Source organism: Myotis yumanensis, unplaced genomic scaffold (genome assembly GCF_028538775.1).
Source record: "Myotis yumanensis isolate MYYU_CA2020_CCGP unplaced genomic scaffold, mMyoYum1.0.hap1 SCAF_17, whole genome shotgun sequence".
Lineage (NCBI taxonomy): Eukaryota > Metazoa > Chordata > Mammalia > Chiroptera > Vespertilionidae > Myotis > Myotis yumanensis.
In genome coordinates, this window is record NW_027223768.1 from 42,999,962 (window position 1) to 43,015,021 (window position 15,060).

The following is a 15,060-nucleotide window of genomic DNA, read 5'->3' on the forward strand; positions in this document are numbered from 1 at the left end:
TATATTCTGTCCTGTGTGAGCTCACTTATGAAATTCTGTAGTGCCCAAAGCGGTCTAGGTGGACGCACTGCTGAAGGACCACGGGCGGGGAGAGTCAGAAGACGTTCCGATCCCCAGGAGGGATGTGTATTCCCCTCACGGATTTGAGACGAGGCGGGTCGCTCCCGCCGGTTTAGCGTAAGGCCATTGTCTAGCTTTCGAGTTTGCTTCCATGGAGTTGGAAGGCTGTACTTTTTGGGGGCCCTTTAGTTGTCTGTGTTTGTGTTGTTTTTTTCTGTGGACTTACTGGACGGACATTATGGGACAGACTCAAACTACTCCTATAAGCATTATGGTCGTTTTGAAGTCAAGGGCTGGGCCAAACCTGCTTGCCAGCCTCAGGTGTGATTTTCCAGGGCCACTGCAGTGAGCCTTGAAGCCTAGGGCGCAGGCCCGGCTGGAGCAGCCGCAAGTGCAGATCTTAGTGGTAGTAGCAAATAATTTAAAGTTCTTGTAATTGAAAAGTTTTACAAAATTTAAAAATGCATCTGGGATTTCTGTGCACGTGTAAAGAGAAAAGTGGCTTGAAACTAATGCGCGCATTGTCCGATTTCGGATTAGATAGAGTTTTGAGCTGGAATCTCTTTACAAATGTACAAAATAAAACCCCAAGACTGATTATTTCCTGGGAAAGATGGCAAATTCTACCCAAAGGAAAAAAGATGCTGGCTAGATTTTAGCAGCAGGATTGGCATTTCCATAATAAAGAACAGTTTTTAAAGGTTGTTCCAAGATAAAAAAAAATCGGTCCTTTGTTAATTAAGAAAGCTTTTCTTTTTTTTTTTTTTTTTTAAATATATTTTATTGATTTTTCACAGAGAGGAAGGGAGAGAGATAGATAGTCAGAAACATCGATGGGAGAGAAACATCGATCAGCTGCATCCTGCACATCTCCCACTGGGGATGTGCCCGCAACCCAGGTACATGCCCTTGACCGGAATCGAACCTGGGACCTTTCAGTCCACAGGCCGACGCTCTATCCACCGAGCCAAACCGGTTTCGGCAGAAAGCTTTTCTTTTTTTTTTTTTTTTTTTTTTTAAATCTTTATTGTTCAGATTATTACATTTGTTCCTCTTTTTTCCCCCCATAACTCCCCTCCTTCCAGCTCCCACCCCACCCTCCACCCTCACTCCCCACCCACTGAGTTCATCCATAGGTGCATGATTTTTGTCCAATCTCTTCCCGAATCTCCCATTCCCCTTTCCCCCCCAAGAATAGTCAGTCCATTCCCTTTCTATGTCCCTGATTCATTATAGTCACCAGTTCATTCTGTACATCAGGTTATTTATTCACTTGATTCTTAGATTCATTTGTTGATAGATGCATATTTGTTGTTCATAATTTGTATCTTTACCTTTTTCTTCTTCCTCTTCTTAAAGGATACCTTTCAGCATTTCATATAATACTGGTTTGGCGGTGATGAACTCCTTTAGTTTTTCCTTATCTGTGAAGCTCTTTATCTGACCTTCAATTCTGAATGATAGCTTTGCTGGGTAAAGTAATCTTGGTTGTAGGTTCTTGGTATTCAGCACTTTGAATATTTCTTGCCATTCCCTTCTGGCCTGCAAAGTTTCTGTTGAGAAATCAGCTGACAGTCGTATGGGTATTCCCTTGTAGGTAATTGAGCCTCTTTCTCTTGCTGCTTTTAAGATTTTCTCTTTGTCTTTTGCTCTTGGCATTTTAATGATGATGTGTCTTGGTGTGGTCCTCTTTGGATTCCTTTTGTTTGGGGTTCTCTTCGCTTCTTGGACCTGTAAGTCCATTTCTTTCACTAGGTGGGGGAAGTTTTCTGCCATTATTTCTTGAAATAGGTTTTCAATATCTTGCTGTCTCTCATCTTCTGGGACTCCAATGACTCTGATATTAGTCCGCTTAAAGCTGTCCCAGAGGCTCCTTACACTATCTTCACATTTTCGGATTCTTTTTTCATTATACTTTTCCAATTGGGTGTTTTTTGTCGAATCTTTGGTTTGATTCTTGCACTCCTCTGGTCTGCTATTGGGTATAATATTCTTTATTTCAGTCCGTGTATGCTTACTTTCTAATTTCTTTATCGTAGCATCGAGGGTCTCATTAGTTTTCGTGAGGCTCTGCACAAATTTATGGCAAGCCCTCAAAATTGCGATTCTTAGCTCCATATCCTCCATTTCTGTCATGTTTTTTTGTCTCCGCATCTTTTATGCTTTCTTGGTGCACCCCCTTGTGGTCTCTGTGCGCAGTCTTGTTCTAGCGAAGCCTTAATTGTTGTAGTTAACACTAGAGGGATTTGACCAACAGGCCGACTGGCGGTGGAAATCAGCTGTGGGAAAACTTCAGTCCTCAGGGGAGGTGCTAGTCCAGCCCTTGCCTGAGGCGGTCGGCAAATGGTTGTGCGCAGGGTTTGGGCGGGGCGGGCTCAACAGGGCGGGGGGGGGGGGGGGGGAGGGAGCAGCTATGGCCGCTCTCAGTCCGTCCCCAGGGGCTCTGCCTCTCTGTCCCAGCAATCGCTGCAAACCTTGGAGGGGCCGTAGCCAGACAGTCCCGCTTCTCCCGTTTGAGTCTGGGTCCCTAGAGACTCGCCCGGATCTGTAGCCCAGAGTCTGAGATTCGCTCCTGATTGAAAACGACAATCGCGCCCTCAGCCGCCAGCCCGCTTTGCGCGCGCACCCTCACCACCGCACCGCCGTACCTTTAAATTTTCCACACTGCGCCTCCGCTGAGCGTCGGAATGCTGTTGTTTTTGCTTCTAGTTGAAGAGACTCTCCTCAGCCAGCCTTCCCGTGGTTCTGGTTGATGTCCGCTCCGACTTTTAGTTGTATTTTTGAAGTGGTTGTCCACGGCGGCAGTCTCCGGTGTTTTACCTATGCCGCCATCTTCGATTCTCAGAAAGCTTTTCTTAATGGAGGATTTGGATAGTCACCTCCCACCTGTAGCAAAATCTTAAAGAATGTGGTCAATTTACATCTGAAAAGACCAGGTAGGCCAGAACCTGTTTTGCAAGGCTCAAATGTGGTTTTCCAGAGCCACTTGAAAATAAAAAGTAAAGTTTACTAAATCTAATTCAATAATCTAATTTGCCTCATGAAAAATCTAGAGGACAGAATTGAATCTGTTGGTTGATTATGTCTTGCATTTTTGAAGTTTATTCTTAAAAGTGTTACTGATTAAGAAATGCTGAATATCTGACTTGCCAGCTAAAAGTTTAAGGTTCGGATTGAATTGGGGAAAATTGTGTAGTTGTGGTAGCTAAATGCCTTTGCTTATTGGTCTGACAAAAACCAGTTTAAATTTAATTGATATTCTTTAAGATAATTATAAAAGGTATAAACAGCTAATGAGATTTCTGTTTGTCTGCAATATAATATTGGCCATCTATCTTTAAGGGATTTTGGTTTGCTCTTCCCTTGTTTATTGTGAGAATGAGGAAATCATCTTTTCTGTCAGAGAACAGTTTAGACAGCCACCATTTTGGGCTGCGTGACTTGGCAGCCGCCATGTTGGCCGCATGGCTTGCTGCTCCCCTGGGGGCCACCATCTAGAAACAGCAAAGGCCCCTCCCTCTGATTTAGTCAATCACAAAAGGAATGTCTGCTCACTGAGGCAGTATGGAATTTCAGGGGTGGAGCTTTAAGGCAGAGTTTTACTACAGAAATATGGATGGGGCAGGAAGTGTGCTTGCCTCGCAGATTTATTTAATACTATGTCAAAGTCTTTAAAGTATGGTAACAATTATTTCAGGTAGAAACTGTGGTTTCATACTGGTCTTAGAGGGCACATTTTTCCTTTGCCTGGGAGGGACAGCGCAGCTGTCCCAGGGTCGGAGGGCTCCAGTTAACTTGTCAACTCAGTGTTCTGGAGACCCAGGACTGTAATTTAGATAACATGCCTAAGTTTAACCCAGGTTACCCGAGGGCTCTAGATAATGTATTTCTGTCAATTCAGTGACCCCAAGACCCAAAACTATAATTAACATGCTTAATTCTGCTTCTGTAAACTGCTTTTTTGCAAACCAGGTTCCTCATTCCAAACCTTGAGGTGTAATCAATACCTTTGTGATCTGTTGATTTTGTCATTTCACCAAAATCCTCTTGGAGGACATTGAATGGTTCTTTCCTTCCTCTTTAACTTTTGGGGGATTGTGTGAATGGATTACTGATCTAGATTATCAAGGATCTCTAAGGGACTTGTCCTGTATCTGGAGGAATGGCTTCTAGACGGTATTCACCATCTCTGGGACTCCCAGGAGGGAAGTCAAAACTTGGATTGGCTAAGAGTTCGAATCTGGCCTATCTTTTTAAAAAGGTAGAAGAGAAGCGTTCCTAGGTAGTTTTCTACTGCCTCTGTTCAGGGACTTGTTCTGTATCTCTGCACAATTGAAACTGATTTGTTGGTATTTTGTGCTGTAAATGTGGCATGCGCCTGTGTAAAAGTGTTTTTGTTTATTTCTGTTTTGTTTTGTTTTCTTAAAAAAAAAAAAACCTTCTCAAAGTTTTTAATGGGGAATGTTCTTTTAGGCTGAATGCTCTGACCGATAGCAAAACACCCCTGAGCGGCCGCTGGGTTCTTTTCCCAAAGGGTGCTTGCTCTCTGTCAGAGGTGGAATCGGCCTGCCTAACTAGCAAAAATTTCTGTCTATGTTTGTGTTCTAGGGACTTTGATTTGCTCTATGATATTTCTATGTTGGATTGAAATTTTGGAATTCCAGAGTAGATTTAAAGGTATTTGTGGCTTTCTAGTCTGATTGGGACATTCAGGGGTGGGCTCACAGCTCCGCAGGGTGGAGAGATTTACTGGCCCCAACCCTGCCTGTGACTGTGTTTTGTTTAACTTGCTGTTTTCAATGTTTATTAGAATCTAATAAACAAGGTTAACAAAAGGGCACTCTCCCTATACCTGGAAGCCATCGGGACTTTAAAATTCTCCAAGAGAGGAGGAGTCTGACTCAGAGACTGGCCGAAACCTCGTTAGGTTAGGAGAACCAGAGGCTAAATGTTGAGTTTGTAGACTGCAGTTTGCTGGGCAGAGATCCAAGCCCAGTTGTATAGGGGTTGAGCTACCTATGTACAGCAAAACAACTTTCTCCCATGCCAGAATGCATTTTAAGGAGATTGGACAGACTGTGTTCGTCGCTAGAAAGAATTGGCAAGAAAAATCAGAAAATCTTAGAGCAGATCAGTATGTTTTTCTCCTTATATAATTCCTCTGAAATTTGGCAATGCTAAATAAGTCATGGAAATACATTTCTTTGCATAGATTCAATAAGACTGGTTCCTAATAGTAGTTTTATTAACGGAAAACTTTGACTGGAGTATCATGTTTTAAAGAGCCCTGTCTGAACTCTAAAGACTTAAAGCCAGTAAGAATGCCACGAAGAAAGCCTGGTATCCTGCTTGGGAGCCCTGAAGATGGCTGGCGCTGGAGTGTCAGGCCCATACCCTACCATCACTGGTGGTTGGTCAGAGTAGAAGGGGAGCATTAAGGATGTCTCTGCATCCCTGCGGAACCCCCACTCACTCTGGGCTGCAACAAGTAGGAGGGCTACTGAGATGGGCCTTAAAGCCTAGCGCGTGGGCTCAGGTGGAGTTGCTACAGGTAAGGGATTCACCTAACTCAGCAGATACTGCAGGCGGGCCTGATGGCAGCTGGATGGCTTGGCTTCCTGGCCCTACGGGGCACATTAAGATTCAATCATCAAATTCCAGCAAAGGTAGTCAGTTACCATTCTTGTTGTGTTTATGCAAACATCAGGCCAAATTGAATACAGTAGATAAATTAGTCTTGATTTGGCTTTTTGATAGCCATAGAGGAATTTTAAGAAGAAAAATCCTATTTCAATAGAAGTTGTTAAAGCTAAAATGGTTTCTTTCCCTTCCACCAGACCATTCGTTATAGTTTGTCTCTGCCAGGTCACAAGCCCAACTCCTTCTGTGCCCAGGACAGCAGGGAACCTGAGTGGAAGATGACCTCTAACCAGACACACCCGCTGCAGATCACCCTCAGGAAGACAGCGGACCTCGCCGGACCCCTTGTAATCCTAGTTCAATTTGTCAAGAAGCGTCTGCCTCATGACTGAGCCGGAAGTTCCAAGACAAAGGGGGGAATGAAAGGGAGAGGGCTAAGCCCTCCATCTTACCCAGGATCCTCCATTTTTGAGCAGCCATGTGCTTGGCAAGGAGCTTCTTCCCAGAAGCCCAAGCCTCTGCTAGCCACACCCAGGACTTCTTTAAACTAACCAATGACAATACACCGACTTGTGCCTGGCCAATCGGCAGGGCCCACAGTCCTTTCTCCTCCCCTTACTCCAACCCCCCTATAAAACCCCTCTTCACACAGGGCTAGCTCACTCTCTGCCGCTTGCTGCTGCATCTGTGAGTGTGGTCGGGGAGCCGAGCTAGCTCGAATAAAGACTCTTTGCTTTTGCATCGGACTCGGCTGGCTCCCTGGTGGTCTATTGGGGATCTTAAAATCTGGGCATAACACCCCCAACTCTATTTTCTCTTGCTCTGCAATGGAAAGGAAGGGCCTGAGGTGTTTTTTAGATTATTGTCATTTTTAGTTCTCAATCTGTTTTTTTAAATTTTGTTTTTAATTACAGTTGACACAGAATGCCATACTAGTTTCGGGTGTGCACATCATGATCCAGCATTTTATGTCCTTTACGCAGCCATCTGGGCGGTGACCTTCAAGGGCCAACTTGGAGCCCTGGCCATGGCATTGCCAGACAGTGCAGTCGCAGAGCTGCACAGCACCTGGCGCAGCAGAGCAGCAACACGGTCTCTTGGGCAGCGACCCTTGACGCATGAACCTGTTTTTAAGTGACTGGGCCAGTGGATAAGAGCATGGATGGCGAGTGCTGGCAGGCAGTGGTCCACATCCTGCTGCAGGACAGGTGGCGCCGGGCACCCCGAAACTCCTTCTGACAACAGGGGGATTGCTGGGGTCTGGGAGAGGCAGCAGGACAGGTGAAGGGGGGCTGAGAAAGAGCAGGCAGTTCAGGATCGACTAGAGTGTTGGGGAGCACAAAAGACACCGTTGGAAAGTTGGGAGGAGGAATTCTGAGAAAGGGGAGTGTGGAAGGCCTCCTGCCTGTTTATCAGAATTCCCTTAGGGGAGAGCTGGAGGCTAAGACCAGCAGTAGTTAGCATATTAATGCGATAGTCAGCAGGGCTCAAGGCAATTCCCTAACCTGATAACCCTTTTACTGTTAACCAAACTTTATCTTTGATCTGCCTGTAGGCATTCCTAAAGGGCAAATGTGTATTCAAGTGAATAAAAAGCTGAGGAGACCCAGTTTTCAGGGAGCTTCTCCACTAGAGGGAAGTTTCCGCCTGGCCCCCATGCCTTCTAAATTCATATTTCTTGTCTAGTGTTTTCATTGGTGCGTGGCCCCTCCTTTAGATCCTGAGCCCTGGCTGCAAATGGCTGTGGATTCACAGGGGAGACTTAGGGGTGTATTGAAGGCGGCGCCCCTAATTATCCCTTGACCTTTCCAAATAAGTCCGTGCACGCGCAGACCCCTGGGCGATTACTGCCGGCCCAGGTTCCCCACGAGCGAGGAAGCCAGTCCAGCCGGCACCTACGGGCAGTTGCCCGGAGGCATGGAGTGCCTGCCTCGTCCCGGCGCGGGTGCTGGAGAGCCTCGTCCAAAAGAGGGCAGCAGGCGTCAGGACGCACGGCCCGGGCTCAAAACGGACACCCGCGTCCCTGGGTGGGCTCGAACCACCAACCTTTCGGTTAACAGCCGAACGCGCTAACCGATTGCGCCACAGAGACAGGTGCGAGAAAGCCTTCCTGGCAAGTCAGTTAACCGACAGCAAAGTCCTGGCGCCACATCTCCGAACACACTCGTGGTCGAGGCGGCCTGGGAGCTCGAGGACGGTCCCGCCCGCGCTCCCCTCTGGGATCCCGAGGCTCAGGAAGGGGGCGTCGAGGATGGAGGGACAGGGGTCTTTGGGGAGCCAAGGTGCGTGCTCCCTGTGCTCCGGAGTTCACTGGTTCTGCTCAGAGAAGTACGTCCATAACTTTTTTGCTGATCTAGACAATTTATTAGTTCCTGTGTACATGTGCTAGTACTAACTCATAATAATCTTATTGTGAAAATTTTAAATACCAACTGCCTAGACCAGTTCCAGCATGTCATAATTTCAAGAGTTTCATCAAAAGGTTGATGAGACTTGGGGACTCCACAGGGTTGAGTCACACATGTAGTCACCTGTTGGGAATGGCTGAAGGCATTTCCCCAAACCTGAATAGGAAACTGATTGTGGCTGCCAGACAGCTGAAAGGCATCTTAATCTACATGTTATTGCCTCCTACTGGCCAAACACCTGAACAGCCGTAGGCTAGTCCCCAAACTGACAATGCTTCTGTACCCTTTGAAACCTCACCCTTTGAAGTGTATCATCTCCACCTTGCCTTAGGACAAATTGTGTTAATAAAAGCAAGGGTCCTAGACAAGGAGGGACTCTTCAGTTCCTTTAGCTGAAGGTCCTCTGACCCCCAATGCCTTTCAAAATTATAACTCGTCTCCGGACTCTTTATTAGTCTCTGGATTTCTGTGTCATCTGCTCTCAGCCTTTATCAGATTCCTGAACCCTTCTTGATGCTGGGACATGAACCCTGGCAACCAACTGTGTCCTGCAAAATACAAAACCTAAGTAAGGGAGCCTAACATCTTCCACCCAGCGGTTCTGAAAGGTTTCTGCAGGCGTGTTAGGACCGGTGGTTGAATGACTTTCACAAGGTTACATCGAACCCAAATCTCGGAGGGCAAAGGCCGCTTTTCCAACGTCATCAACCGGGCTCCGGATCAGTGCCCTCCCCCTCTCCCCCAGAGGAGAGAAGCTTCTGCCCCTCTGTCCCTGGGCCATTTCAAGGCCACAGGGTTCGTGAGTCCCATCACCTTCCCCGGGCGTATCTAGGCACTTGCCACACCGAGTCTTCGCCGCACTGGGCACGGGAGCACCGTCTGTCTGTCACCCGAGTCGCAGGCCCCTCGAGGCCTCCATGCAGAGCCTCCTTGTCCCTCCTGTGCCGCCCTGCGGTCTAGCGCTTCCTGCGCGGCCCAGTGAGATGAGCGCCTGGTCCGGGAAAGCCGAGCCTGCACATACATCTGCTCTCACGTCTGTGGCTGACCCTGGAACGGGGTGCCGACTGAGCAGACTCCAGGGGGCCAGAGGGAAGTAACAGCCAGAAGGCCGAGAGCTGCCACCCCAGAGGAGACAGGAAAATACTGGAACTGCATAACTGTTCAAAAGGAGGAGAATTGTTAAAGAAATTATTATGTAGCCATAGGGTACAACACAAGGAAGTCATTTAAATAATGTTTTAGACTAATATTTAAAGAATATAGAAATATTCACATTTTAAAGTAAACACTCAAGTAGGTTTAAAAATATACACAGTATGATTCCAATTTCTCATTTCAAAATGTCAGAAGTAAACATACTCAAAATATTAATAAGGATTTCCTGGATAATAAAAAGATGGCTGGCTTTTCTTTCTGTCTATTCTCCATATTGTCTACAAGGGCTATACATTACTATTATATCCAGGAGCAATGGCATCTTTTAAAAAATGAGCATATACTATGTGCCAGGAGCCAGTGCAGGGATTACTGCAGAGAACTCAAGGCCGCCAAAGGTCTCTAAACCTTAGAGGTGGCCCCGTCACATTGCAGACCAGCAGCCTGTTCGTTGGTGATAAAAGCAGGTCTCGGTCAGACCCGCGCTCACGTCTCGGTACCGCCTGGAATAGACAGAAAGGCGTTGTAGGGAGACCGGTTCACCAGTTGGCGCGCCTTCGGGGTGGTCACGGAGGGGACTCGGCTGCCACCGCCGCACATCGGTGCGCAAGATGAACAAAAAGGAACGGTGGGAATTTAGAGTTTGGGGCTGAAGGCAGAGCTGGGACCCTGGGTTCTCCTCTGGTGGGCGGGAGAAGGCAGGTTGGGGGCAGCGGAAAGGGAAGAGGACCGGAGAAGGTAGCCTGCCTGCAGATCAGGAGGAAACTTGATTGCAGTGTTAGTGATCCAACGCACCTCACACAGAACCAGAGTCAAATCGCGCTCACCAGAACTGTTGCCCGTCATCCAAGAAATTCTCAGGCGAGACGAACTCTGCAAAAAACCTAGCATTCTGCAAGAATAATTTTTGTTTCAGCAAAGGGAGGACGTAGACAAAAGTCTTGGAGGGAGAGTGGAAAAAAGAACTACACAGCCTCCCCGTCGGGGAATCGAACCCCGGTCTCCCGCGTGACAGGCGGGGATACTCACCACTATACTAACGAGGAGAAGCACAGTGGTTCATTCAAAATTACTGCTTAGGAATCTACTTCTAAGCTTCCGGAGTAATTTGTTAGATGACAGATGCAAGTTGCTGGCAAAGTTGTACATTTGCTGTCTAGAACGGGCGTCGGAGGGTGGAGGATGGAGGGGAGACCGCCCGCAAGGGGACACAACTAAAACGTAATGGGAGTCCGATAGAAATTTAAATTTCCCAATGGTCACAGTAAAAAATCAGAAGAAGCAGGTGATAATTTTCATAATCTACCTTATTTAACCCAATATGTGCAAAACATCATTTCAACATGTAACTAATATGAACACATTAATCAGATTCCTTTTCACACTTAGTCTTCACACCAGTATGTGTGCTACACACACACACACCAAAACTTCATTCTATTTTCACCCGAATAACTTGGTCAGGGCTTAGATTTCATAAACTTGATGATGGAGGGAGTGAGCTAATACACCCAGTTTGTTCGTGGAGCGGAGAAAAACACGTGTGCGTTGGCCGGGAATCGAACCCGGGTCAACTGCTTGGAAGGCAGCTATGCTCACCACTATACCACCAACGCCTCCGGGCCAGGTTTTTCAGAAATCCATACATGAGGCTAGTGCAAGCCGTGGACCTTTCTCACCTGTTTATTCTTGTTTTGTTCGTGACCCTGAGGTGTCCTTTGAGAAAAATGCATCCCGTACTCACTCGTCCTGTCCGCTCGGCCATGTAGCGCCCCAGCACCGGGTCCACCGGCGTCGGACCCTAACCACGATTTGAGACGAGGGTGGAGGGAGACCGTCGGCAAGGGGCCACCAGGCGTGGCTCGGCCCGCCAGAGAAGAGGCGCCAGGGAAATAGGTCTTTGCAGTTTAGGATGGTGACGCAGGGGGGTGTCGGAGGCAGTTCTATTGGCCGTGCTTGGCGAAGGAGTCCAGGAACAGCTCTATTTTATTTAAAATCATAAACTTCACACTGATGTCACCTGACATCATGACAGGGCGCTGTAAGATATGTAACCTTAGAATTAAATAGAGGCCAATGTTCGCAGCGTCAGGATGGCCGAGCGGTCTAAGGCGCTGCGTTCAGGTCGCAGTCTCCCCTGGAGGCGTGGGTTCGAATCCCACTCCTGACAAGATAGCTTTTCTTTCCCTCCGAAGATGAAGGTTGTTCTGCACTTAAATATGGAACTTAGTATTTCTTCTGTAGGCAGGAGACGGTCTATGAAATTAGGGAACAGTTGAGACTAAGGTCTACCCCTGACTATGAAAAACACTTTTTCTTTTCTTTAGACTCCAATTTCTCAGTGCCTACTTATTCCTCTTTTTTTCTGTAATATTTATTTCTTTTTTAAAAAAATCTTTATTTTTGAGAGTCCCCCCCCCTTTGCTCCCCATTGTCCTCTTTCACCAGGCTCCCGCCCCACCCAAGGCCTTCACCACCCTATTGTCTGTGTCCCTAGATAATGCATATATGCATATAAGATCTTTGGTTAATCTCTTCCCACCTCCCCCTCCCCACTTCCCTCTGAGATTCGTAAGTCTGTTCCATATTTCCATGCCTCTGAGTCTATTTTATTCATCAGTTTATTTTGTTCATTAGATTTATTGTTCGTTTATTTTGATTTTTAGATTAAATTGTTGACAGATCTTTATTTATTGCCATTTTATTGTTCATATTTTTTATCTTTTTTCTTCTTCCTCTTCTTAAAGAATACCCTTCAACATTTCATGTAATACTGGTTTGGTAATGATGAACTCCTTTAGCTTTTTCTTGTCTGGGAAACTCTTTATCTTACCTTCAATTCTAAATGATAGCTTTGCTGGGTAGAGTAATCTTGGTTGTAGGTCCTTGCTACTCATCACTTTGAATATTTCTTGCAATCAAGTTTCCTTCTGATCTGCAGGCAGGCTACCTTCTCCGGTCCTCTTCCCTTCCCGCTGCCCCCCCACCTGCCTTCTCCCGCCCACCAGAGGCCTTCTGGCCTGCAAAGTTTCTGTTGAGAAATCAGCTGACAGTCATATGGACACTCCCTTGTAGGTAACTAACTGTTTTTCTCTTGTTGCTTTTAAGATTCTCTCTTTGTCTTTAGCCCTTGGCATTTTAATTATGATGTGCCTTGGTATGGGCCTCATTGCGTTCTTCTTGTTTGGGGTTCTCTGAACTTCCTGGACTTGTAAGTCTATTTCTTTCATCAGGTAGGGGAAGTTTTCTGTTATTATTACTTCAAATAGGTTTTCAATATCTTGCTCTCTGTTGTTGTTCTGGCACCCCCATAATGTGAATGTTGATACACTTAAAGTTGTCCTTACACTATCTTCATATTTTTGGATTCTTTTTTCTTTTTGCTCTTCTGATTGGGTGCTCGCTGAGTCTTCCCTTTGAGTGTGTCACTTGTGGATGTGTACGCTATGGTCTGAAGCTGTCCACTGGGTATACTGGCTCTGCCCCTCCCCCGAAGGTGCAAAATCAGCCACTGCCTGGGGCCACTGAGCTGGAGCTACAGAGCGATCTGCAGATGGCTGCTACTTGTATTGGGCTAGGAAGTGTTCAGGAGAGGCCCACCTGTGAAGCAAGGCAGGCTGCTGCTAGTACCAGGTCTTGGGCCTCTTATTGATAGGTTTGATAGGTTTGGGTCACACTGATACCAGCTGCTACTTGCTTGAGGGATTTTTAAAGTCTGAAGCCTGAGCTAGTACAGGCCATTCACATGGAAAAGCTGCTGCAAACAGCTTGGGTGGGGCTGTAAATTGGATAGGGCTGGATCTCAGGGAATCACCAGGGCAGAGCCAACAGTGGGGGCCACTCAGATATGGCTGCCAGTCAACTCTGGGACTGGGAGGTCCCAGCTCAGGAACAATGATCCCAGCAAGCACTCCCATCTGGGAGAAAATTACCCTGAGTTATATCCTGATGCCAGACAATCCAGTTTCTCCCTTTAAGAGGCACTGCCTGGAGCTCCAGCAGCCTCTGTGTCACTCAGCCACAATCCCTGCTGGTTGTTGTTGTTTTTTTTTTAATATATTTTATTGATTTTTTTTACAGAGAGGAAGGGAGAGAGATAGAGAGTTAGAAACATCGATGAGAAAGAAACATCGATCAGCTGCCTCCTGCACATCTCCTACTGGGGATGTGCCCGCAACCAAGGTACATTCCCTTGACCGGAATCGAACCTGGGACCCTTCAGTCCACAGGCCGAGGCTCTATCCACTGAGCCAAACCGGTTTCGGCACCTGCTGGTTTTTACAGCCCAACATTACAGGGATATCACTTCCCAGCTCTGGAGCCGTGGGCCAGGGGTCTGGTGTGGGGCTGGGACTCCTTGTTTCCCCCAGGAGGCCTCTGCAGCTGAGATATCCCTCCTGCTCGAAAAAAACTCCACACATGGCTGTCGGACCAGCCCATCCTTCCCCTTCACCCCTCCAACCAGTCTCAGTGTACTTTCTTTACTTCTCTAGTTGTAGGACTTCCATTCAGCCAGATTTCAGGAGGTTCTGAATGATGGTTCTGTATTTTAGTTGTAATTTTGATGTGGTTGTGGGAGGACTCGAGTACCGGCGTTTAGCTACACCACCATCTTTTTATTCATTTCTTTTTTCAACAGCAATGCATCGAGCCTTTTCTATATGCCAAGCACACTAGGGCAGGCCGATAGCAGTGACTCCTCTGACAAAAAGAAAAGGCCTCAACCCAGATCCCTCAGCTACAGAGCCCTCAGTTTGCTGTAATTGGCCTGAGGCTTTTCAGTGCTCAGGCAGTGGTGTCAAAGCCTCAGATTCCCAACTCCGACCCACTCCCACCACCAATTCAAATTCAGTAGGTTTGCCGAGTCACCAAAATCAGGAAAAGAACTCACCAGGTGAAATAGGGTTGGGCAGAGTCACAGAGAGGAAAGGTACGGTCATGGAATTGCTTATTTCAACTGCTTTTTCTTGATGATGGCAAAGAAGCCAGTTTCTGATTTGGGAGCAGCTGGTGATGGGGAAGAGGGAGAGTGTCAAGCGGAAGAGGTTGAGTGTGTGTGGTCCCTGAGTGTGAGGACAGAAGGCCTTGGGCCAACTGCACTCTGTTATTTCCTAGACTCTGATCTTGGGGAAGGCCTTCGACCTCTTCCTGCGCTTGGAGTCAGTGGAGGTGGTGTTGCTGTTAGTGAGGCAGCCTGGGAGCTTATTAGCAATGCAGACCTTAGACCTCCGAACCGCATTGTAAGACCTCCAGCGGCTCCACGTGCTTGTTGAGTGTGGTTAGCAGGGGGCTATCTCATCTGTCTTTCTGAAGGTTGGCATTTAACTTGGACTGTTCTGTCCCTTCTTCTCACCAGGCCCCCTTTACTCTGGATCCTTTGAGCACTTACAAGGTGCCTAGAACAAAGGCTAAAATAGTTAAATTACAAAATGTGAACTGAACACGACGGTGGTGCACTCACAGGAGACCATGAAAACTGTAAGCCAAGTTGGACCTGCGCCACATGATGGAGGTCAATGAAACAGGCCAGCGAGCCAGGGCAGGTGGAACAGGGAACCTGAGGCAGAGAGCTGAACAAACTGCAGAGCAACGTACAGCAGACGCAGGAGGTCCCCTCCCTGGAGATGCCAGACAGCTAGGCCTCAGTTGTATTGCAGCTCCAGGGCGGCACCTGGACCAGCCGTGATGCCTGACGACACCCTGCCCTGACACTGACCCATCGGTGGAGACCACGGCCCTGGAGGAGCCCGCCTGGAACACTGGTGACTGTTCTGCTGGAACCCTCCCCTCTGACCTC

At 47.4% G+C, this 15,060-nt stretch overlaps 4 non-coding genes across 4 annotated transcripts; 1 reads left to right on the top strand and 3 right to left on the bottom strand.

The window, feature by feature from the left end:
- Positions 1 to 7,718: 7,718 nt before the first annotated feature.
- On the bottom strand, positions 7,719 to 7,792 carry TRNAN-GUU (transfer RNA asparagine (anticodon GUU)). Its single transcript has one exon. It is a non-coding gene; the product is annotated as a tRNA-Asn (tRNA).
- Positions 7,793 to 10,237: 2,445 nt separating this feature from the next.
- Positions 10,238 to 10,309, bottom strand: TRNAD-GUC (transfer RNA aspartic acid (anticodon GUC)). The gene has a single exon. It is a non-coding gene; the product is annotated as a tRNA-Asp (tRNA).
- Positions 10,310 to 10,807: 498 nt separating this feature from the next.
- On the bottom strand, positions 10,808 to 10,879 carry TRNAG-UCC (transfer RNA glycine (anticodon UCC)). Its single transcript has one exon. It is a non-coding gene; the product is annotated as a tRNA-Gly (tRNA).
- Positions 10,880 to 11,350: 471 nt separating this feature from the next.
- Positions 11,351 to 11,433, top strand: TRNAL-CAG (transfer RNA leucine (anticodon CAG)). The gene has a single exon. It is a non-coding gene; the product is annotated as a tRNA-Leu (tRNA).
- The last annotated feature ends 3,627 nt before the right edge of the window (positions 11,434 to 15,060 follow it).